We start from the raw sequence: 8,950 nt of genomic DNA on the forward strand, positions 1-8,950 counted from the left end.
TTAAAACCAGAAATAGCATGGTACCACCTGGAGTGGGCACAGCTGCTGAACAGTTGACTCCTGAGGTGCAACCGTGTGTGTGTGGGTGTGGGTGTGTGCGGAAATGGAAGTCTTACTGGGTCTTTGGGGTGTGTTCCTCCTTCACGAGACCCGCCAATCCTTTAAGTGGCTCATACAAGCACAGTGAAACTGCCCAGTTATGTGTTTGAAGATGAGAATTGTTTTGCTTCTGGTGAGAAGTGTTGCTGTTTTGTACTTCTATCCTGTGCACTTAGTGATGGATCCCAGCATATAGCCATGGGATACATTTCACTGTTACACAATTTAGTCAGGTCCTTAACTATGGGAGTCATCAGTACAGTCTACATGTGAAAATATCTCAACACTTTGTATTTTACATGGAATGTGTGAGCATTTGCCTTCCCCCATACATGTGCGTGCACACAGAGATACATTTGACACACTCTTCTCTCCATACTGTTTAAGCACTCGATAGGGTAAGTGTTTCCAACAAGGGGTGTTAGGGCAGTGCTCCAGTGACAAGCTTAGAGCATGATCTGTCACCTGGGTTTGCAGCGTCTTCTCTCAAGCTGGTTTGGTTTCTAAAAGGTACCTTACCTGGAAGACGATAATAAAGATGTAAAACTCTTCTTCTGTGTTGATGCTGAGAGGGAGCTATAGACTGAAAGGGATATGTTTATTTCGATGAGTCGGTTGTGTGCTGACGCCATGCGTCGGAGAAATCCCATCTCTATTACGAGACTCCAGTGCAAGTTGAGTTCCTAGAGCAGTTAGTGTTTTGCCGCACGGTTTTTGTATTAAAAGCATTGTGCTGTCCAGCTTTTGTTTCTGCTGTTTTCTGTCCATTTGTGCCAGACCTGTTTCAGCAAGAGGAGATTGGTGTACACCGTGGCTAGCGCTGTGGCGTTCTGAAGCATGTTGGGGTCCAAGTTCTGTGGTGTGCACCCGCATACCGGATGCCTCGGTGTTCAAGGTATCGTCATTTGTCCTGGCCTCAGGCTTAGTGGCACTCCTGCAAAGTGAGCACGTTTGGCAGAAATGCCGGGCAGGCCACACATTCCTCTGGGTTTACACCAGGGCAGAACCCTGGGCAGCATGGCAGCTTTGGTCTGAAACAATATGATTGAGGGGTGTCTTCACTCTGGATGTGGGCAATGGGCATCTTGTTCTTTGTGCTCGTCCTCATAAACACAGTGTCTTTGAGGAGGCAGTGACATATCGAAGGAGACGGAAACCAAATGAAAATTTCCCTGGTGTGTGATGCACTCTTAAAAGGTTATGATGTGGTGGTATTTTATGAAGCCTCTAATTTTTCTGTGACATCCTTTTCCAGCATGCCCTTTCTCCTTGGTTTTTGTGGCCGGTTCAGTTGCGAGTCATGTTTGTGAGTGCATTCTCCACACAGTGCAGAATGCTCTGCAGGTGCTTTTTACTTTAGAAACTCTTGCATAGTTGTAGAGTAGAGAGATCCTCTCCACAGCTCCAGCCCCTGATAGTCCATCTCCCCACAGTTGTATTCTTGTGGACAAACTTGAACAGCAGGTGCAATAACAGAGACGTAGGGAAGAATACACTCGCGTAAGAGGCAATTTATTTATTTATATGAATGAATGCATCCCTAATTAGCTAGTATATGGTTCAATGCAGTTTTGTGTGTCTGTGTGTGAGAGTCTGATTTTGATCTCAGTGCAAGAACTTTTTGTTCTGGCTTTGTCTTGTTCATGTTTATATGTCACTGCAAGTACTGGTTTTGCATATTAAAGTCTCTCCGTTTGTCTCTTACACACACTCACACACGCAGAGGCTTACTATGCGTAAATAATTTGTAGCTTTGTTTTATTAACCACAAAATTTTTGAATGTCTTATTTCTAAGGTTGAATATTTTTAGAACTTGACTTTCTCTGGTTCTTTGTTTCATTTCATTTTTGTAATAAATAAATATTAAAATCTAAACAAATAAGATTGTTTGAACTATTAAATGAAATGACACAATATTTACTAGGCCAGAAGTAATAATTATTGTACATATTCTTTTTTCCTCCAATTAAAAAATTTAATCACTGAAATTAAGATGGCTGTATATTGTGTAGAAAAGTAAAGAAAAAGCCATGAATATTGTGAATCTTGTCATTTTGTTTTGTGATCACTGTGTATTATTGTGCAACAAATGTGCAAAATGTACAGTAGATGGGTTAAATTCCAGTTTTTTTATTATTTTTAAATTTCTGTAATAAATAGTAGCAGCTTAGGCTGTTGTCCTGATGAGAGCTTGTCTCATCCATTAGTGGAATGCTTTGCAGGAATGATGTTGGGTGTGCCTATCACCTGCACATTCTTCTCAGTCTCAAAATATGCAGGTCTTTTTTTCTCCCCTGCTCCCCCCATCCTTCTGATTTACTTTAACAAATTGCTTGCCTTATCTGCTCTTGATCAACCCACCTAAAGGCACATATTACATATTCTTCATTATTATTGGCAGTAAATTTTTTTTTTTTTCCTCTCCCCTTCCACAGTGGCGTTAATGCAATGGCTGAGGAAACAATCCAGTTTTCACTAATGCCTCACCTCTGGACAAATGATAAAACATTCAGTATTTGTCCTATTATAAAGTATCCTCCAAAACAATTACCACCCACACTAAAGACATTCTGACAGTAAATGTAGTCTTTCAAACAGGTAACCAAATCAGTTTGATTGCAACCTACAGTTTCACAGGAAATCATTTCCACTGTAGTGTCCCTTCATGGAACTATAAATCATACTTGGGGAGTTACATCATCCAACATGTTTTCCCCTTCCATACTAAACCATGTGTTCATTCAGTATTATTTTCCTTTCCAAATTATTCAGATTACATTTGTTTGGTCCTTATTGGCATCTAATGCATATTTGCAGACAGGATCAGGTCATGTCACTTCCATTAATAAATAAAACTAATTTATATTGACAAAGTTTCACTGCTTGTTTCTAATATAGGAGTGATGTGCATATTAAACTGATTCTTCACAAAACCTTACCTGAAATGTCCTTTTTAGACATTTGAACGTATAAGGTGCAAGTTTCTTCAAGCTCAGACAAAGGCTTTACGTGGACTGAATGAGAGTAAGGTGGATGTTACCACCTTGACTTTTGAAGTGGAAAAAATAAAATGTTTTGTTTTGCTTTCTGCGTTAATTCAGACCTTTTGCACATCATTGATTCTCATGTCTTAAAACAAACGTTGTTTGAATACAGCCACTTCATTTATAACGGTTATGCATTGACTGAAAAAATAAGCTAATTTTGGAGGAAATAACTTTGTAATATTTATCTGTTTAATAAAGGATGGAACAGTTTGTGTGTATGAATCTGTTGTGTTGTGCACACATGTATGTGCACATATGTTATTGTGAGCAGTCTGGGTGTGAGGAATGTTTTGTGTTGCAGGGATATGGGCATATTTGTTTCTTCTCATTGCAGATTATTTTCTCCAAAATAACTTAGTTTAAAAGCACAGATGTATGAAAAACTGAGTTGAGTGTTGGCTAAGGTAAGAACTGGACCTAAACTATCCATAATGAAAAGCTGTAATTTAGAAATTGAGACAAGGAAAGGTATGAACTGATCCAAGGAGTTGTCAAACTTCTTTGAGCAAACATGAATTAAAATTTTAAGAAGAATCCCAGATTATAGTTGCCGCACATAACAATGGCTGGTTGCACAACAAATGGGTAAGGTTTACGTCAAAGGATATTAACATTCTAAAGAAATGAAAAGGATGCGCACAGGTCTGCGTCTTTGTGCCCCCTCCCGTAGATCCTGTGCGTTAAGATAATCATGCTCGGTTCCTTTGGGATTGGAAGGGCATCAACACAGTATCATTCAAGTTATTCTTTTTTTTTTTAGAGAAATGTGACTGTTTTTTGGCAATTGTCTGCCTCCCACTCATGGCCATCTGTTCTCATCTCAAAGTCTGTGATCTGGCTTCATGAGGTGGGATCCAACACCTCAATCCAGATCCCCTCCACGTGTTCGAAAGATAGTATCACCCTATCACAGCCATTCTGTTTCTCCTGCAGAGGCTCCACAACTAAGCATATAACCTGAAAATTAAGTATGTATTAATGTCATATTCCATGCTTCCTTTCTTTGTGTCTTATTTTTTACATTTTGGATCTTTTAATTTTCAGTCAAAAGCTAATAGAAAGCACCTTTTTGTTTTGCCTGCAAAATTTCATAATATGTAATTTACAAGAAAACAAAATTGGTTTCACTGACATTGAGAAGAATCTTTTTTCTGTTTTTTTGGTTTGCAGGACTTGAGTATGTGTGTTTTAAAAACAGGTTATGCTATTCTGCATTTGACATAGGAGAGTTGGGAATGTATAGGACTGGTTATAGCATTTCCAATCAGAGGTATAAACCTAACCAAGATGAAAACCAGAGAACAGATATGATGGAAAAGTCCAAAACCGAGTATGTTCGTGCCCGTCACCTGCTTCTGTTACGCACGTGCTGTACTTGTATGCTTTTAAACTGTTGCTTTGCAAATATGTAGCAAATGTATTGTAAACATATGGTTTTCAGATTTTTCTTTCCCTTTAGTACACGTTGAGAGGAATTGTCACCATATGCGCTCCTTAGCCTCCTACATCCCCTAAGAATTACCTTGTTAGTGGTTATAGTTACTGTTCCCCAAATTAAGAGGGAGGACTATGTAGTGGAAACCTTGAGGAAATTAAAATGCAGCTCCTCTGCTTCAGTTAGAGTAGAGTAGCGCAGGGCTGTGGTAGATAGCGCTGGTGCCTCAGTTCCTGGGTTGTGGGTTCAAATCCAGCTCTGCTGGTGTGGAGTTTGCATGTTCGCTGTGTGTTCCCACCCACTCTCCAAAGACATGTTACAGGTGAAGTACGCACACACGCATCATCTGAAACCGCTTGTCCCATATGGGGTCACGGGCAGCTGGAGCCTAACCCGGCAACGCAGGGCGGAAGGCTGGAGGAGGGGACACACCGGAGACGGGAAGCCAGGTCGTCGCAAGGCACCCCGAGCGGGACTCGAACTCCAGACCCACTGCGCCACCGTGCCCCCTTACAGGTGAAGTGGGGGATTTAAATTGTCTACAGTGTGTGTGTTACGTTGCCCTGCTGTGTAGATGGGTGAATGGCTGTAGGTTCTTCACTGTACAGTACTAGTGCTTTAAGTCACCTTAAGTAAGTGTCAGCTCAATAGTAGTTAGTATGCATTTCACACTGGTCTGGAGAGAAGCGTCTGCTAAATGAGTAAATCTATCTAAGAGTGAATGAGTGTGTGTGACTGTCCTTTCATGGAAGGGTGGCCAGCTCACGGTGTAGCCTGCCTCATGCCTTGTGTTTCTAGGACAGGCTCTGGACCGCCGCGACCCTACAATGGACAAGTGGTTACTAAAAATGAATGAATGAATGAAGTTTGAGCAAAACCATAATTCAGTTGAAATTCAACTTGTTGTTTAACACAAGGTCCTTTCCCTGCGACACAGAATGGTGGTGGTGTATGTTCACCGGGGTTTATTTCTTCCTTTGATTGCTTCTTAAGATATGCGACAGGAAACAGCCACCCTTCTCTCTTTCTAAACATGTACTGATGAACCATTTGAAGGTCACCGTTGCTGCCTCCATCACTTATCAGTTCTTCGGACTTGCGCTCATTTTACGAACAGCGCTATTCAAGCTCCCGTTGCAATGATGGCCAGTTCGTAGACGTGTGCGTGTTATGGACATCGTTCCATATCGTTCAGTGTTCGGTGTGTGTTTTTTCATGTGTTGAGCTTTAAACCATTCAAGTTCTGGAGCAGCCTTGTAAAACGGGCACAGCGAGTTGGCCATTCAGGCAGAGTCTGGCTGCTGAGAGACTCAGCTGTTCAGCGCATGATACAGAGGCCTAAGTGTTCTTCGGCGCTGGTCCCCGACTGGCTCGTCCTTGTTCTTCCCGTCTCTCCAAGCACGCTGTGAGACGGGCAGTCTCACAAACTCTGCTGACTTTCACCGCCATTGAGCGAGTTCCTTTCCTCCATCAGCAGCTCTGTGCAAACCTACAGTAAGTGAAATAGGACGCAATATATGCCAATGAATACAGTCCAGTGATAACCAAAGGAGGTGTAGTGAATGAAAGCAGGAGCACGTGTGCGCGGTGAGCTCCGGATGCTTCGGACATTTAGCTCCACCGCGCCTCCAGCTCAATACGGTGGAGAGAGCCACTCCACATAAGTGAGCTGCTGTAGAGAATAAAACACAATATTACAATATAAATGGAATATTTAATGCAACAAAAAGACAGATATGCATGATGTATGCTGATATGTAGGCCATAGAGGAGCCGTGGCTTATACCATGCGGGATTCGGCCCAGCGGCAGCGGCTGTCTTCTCTCCATGTTGACTTGTAGTTGACCGTACGGCCACCGTGTGGCGCTGTTCACTCTAGAACAGAAGTGTCTGAGCCGAGCGCAAAAGAGCGGGGATTGCCTGCTTTCATGCAGGACCCTTATCTTCTAAGATTCCTGAAATGTCAGGCCTGCCTCCACCAGGATGGTTAGTATTTTGTGTGGTGTAGTAATAGTTCAAACAAGTATTTGAACATCAATTATCCTGTGTTCTTCAGGCAGAAGAGATGCCTTTACCTCTCATGCCACATGTCCCATTGAACTTATGTTCTTCAGTTACTCAACACTCTTCTACAAAGCAACTTACAATGTTAAACTAAATATGATTATTTACCTGTTTTTACAGCTGGTTATTTATTTTAAAAAAGAGTAGAGCAGTTTAGGTGCTTAAGGGTATCACAGCTGGAGTGGGATTCAACCCTTCAACCTTTGGAGCCAAAGGAAGCAGGTCTACCCACTACACTACCAGCTCCTCCATGGTCATCTGTAGACATAATCAAATAGATAATCACCAGTGAAACTGATCATTTTTAGCAATATATTCATTGACACAGTAATAGGGATTTATTTTAATTTAAGGAACTTCCCTTACAGCACCTGTTATTATGCACTTAAAATTCCATCAAATGCAGAAGGTACTGAATGTCTGTAAATGTGCAGTGAGATGTTTCTTGAAATATTATGAGAAATATCTCCATCCTGTCACCTGAGAATGGATGAAGTGAAAGTAGTACAGCTGAACAGCCTTTGTTTGCTTTGGACACAAACTCAGAATTTTGAATTGTGTGATTCACGTAAATACAGTATAACCCAACTAAGCCATTAATGTGGTCCCATATGGGCTATGCTGGCATTAATGAGAATTCAGCAATTTCAGTCCTCTTCTGAAAAAGAGGCGAGCCTTTGCCAGAAGTAATTATCAACCTTTGAAATTAAATTTGTTCAGAATCTTTTTTGTCAGTGTTTCTCAGGGAATCAACATACCAGCTTCCTTTCTATAATAAGCATAATTTCTTCCTGAAGAGAATTCTTCAAAAAATAACTTTTCATTACCTTTGGAAAAAATTGGAAAAATAGATGATGAATTTCAAAGTAGGAAAAAGGTCCACTCATTTTTTTAAAACCAAAAATGGGAAAATTCCTATCTTTCAAACTCAGAGAAAATCTAATTAAAGACCAAATTAGGAGCTGCTCTGCACACCTTTAAATCCAGCCTTAAGACCCACTTCTTCAAAACTGCTTATATATGATACATTATTATAGATAAAGTGTCACGAAATTTCTGAGTTGCTCGCTTGCACAGGTATGATGTGTGCAGGAGAAGCCTCACGTGATGCTTGATGCCACCAAGGCACCTACTTTAAATTGCAACGTCTCTTCTCATAAGACATTCCCTGTTAGTGAGAATTGACAGCTTGTAATGTTAGTTTTGCCGTACAAATTACATTTGCTCTTAAGCCTCATAAAAGGAGCCTTTGTTATTTGAGGGAAACCAGTGGTGTGACTTCTGCATATCTACATGAACCTTGTAGCCCTTTCATTTCTGTCTCCGTATTCCTGTTATTCATAATGCACATAGAGCTTAAAACATGTCTTTTATCTCCATAAATGAAAAATACTGAACATTTTCAAATATTTTACTGTATTTACCTACTGTACTCAAGTACCACTACAACACAACTATCACCAGGAGTTCCAAGATATTTTCAATGAAAAGAGGAGAATGCTGGGCTACCTGTAAGTCTTTGGCTCTCCAGTAGAGTATGTCCTTCTGCTGAAAGTAATGGGGTTGAAGTAGAAGACCTTCTGGGCTGAATCCTCACTGGTAGCTGGACTTTGCAACGAATCTGTGACCCTAGCTTCTAGATTGTGTCCAGCCACACTGTCAGTTATCTCCGGCTGCCATGACAGATAAATTCTCGCAGATCCAGGACCGTGTCGCTCAGCCTGGTCATATTGAGCTGTCCCTAGAGGGAGTCTCCAGTGTTTGCCTTGGCATAGGCAGCATACAGACAGCTCAGGCCTCCCCAACCCCCATCTGGGTCCTTTTGCTGGGAGGTGATGCTGTCAAGCCTGGATTAGTACCAGAAGAGAGAGTCCAGATGCTCTCTCACTTGCTCCTCTTGTGCCATCCTGGTTTCCAGGCCACTCAGAGACACAAATGAGTTTGTCTGGACATATTTTTTGTGTTCAATTAGAAATCACGCTCGAGCTGTGCGTCTGATAAATCACCAATAACTCTCAAAGGCGAAAAAGAGACTGACTACCTTAGTTGTCACTTCACTGGGCACTTAAGGCAGGTCACTGCTCTTCTTATGAAAAGCTTCAGATTGGCTTGTGCCTACTCCTTCTGTAGCAGTTCTGTTATGACAAATGCAGTTTGTCTCGTAGTGACGATTCTGGAGGCATTGCTGATCTGGTTTAATTTATGTGCTAAAGCAAACGTGTTTGCATAGAACTCGGAAGGAAGCTGTGTGCGCTGCTTTATTATTTGGCTTTACACAGCACAAGAAATGATTTTTAAAATGAT

Source organism: Scleropages formosus, chromosome 18, assembly GCF_900964775.1.
Source record: "Scleropages formosus chromosome 18, fSclFor1.1, whole genome shotgun sequence".
Taxonomy (NCBI): domain Eukaryota; kingdom Metazoa; phylum Chordata; class Actinopteri; order Osteoglossiformes; family Osteoglossidae; genus Scleropages; species Scleropages formosus.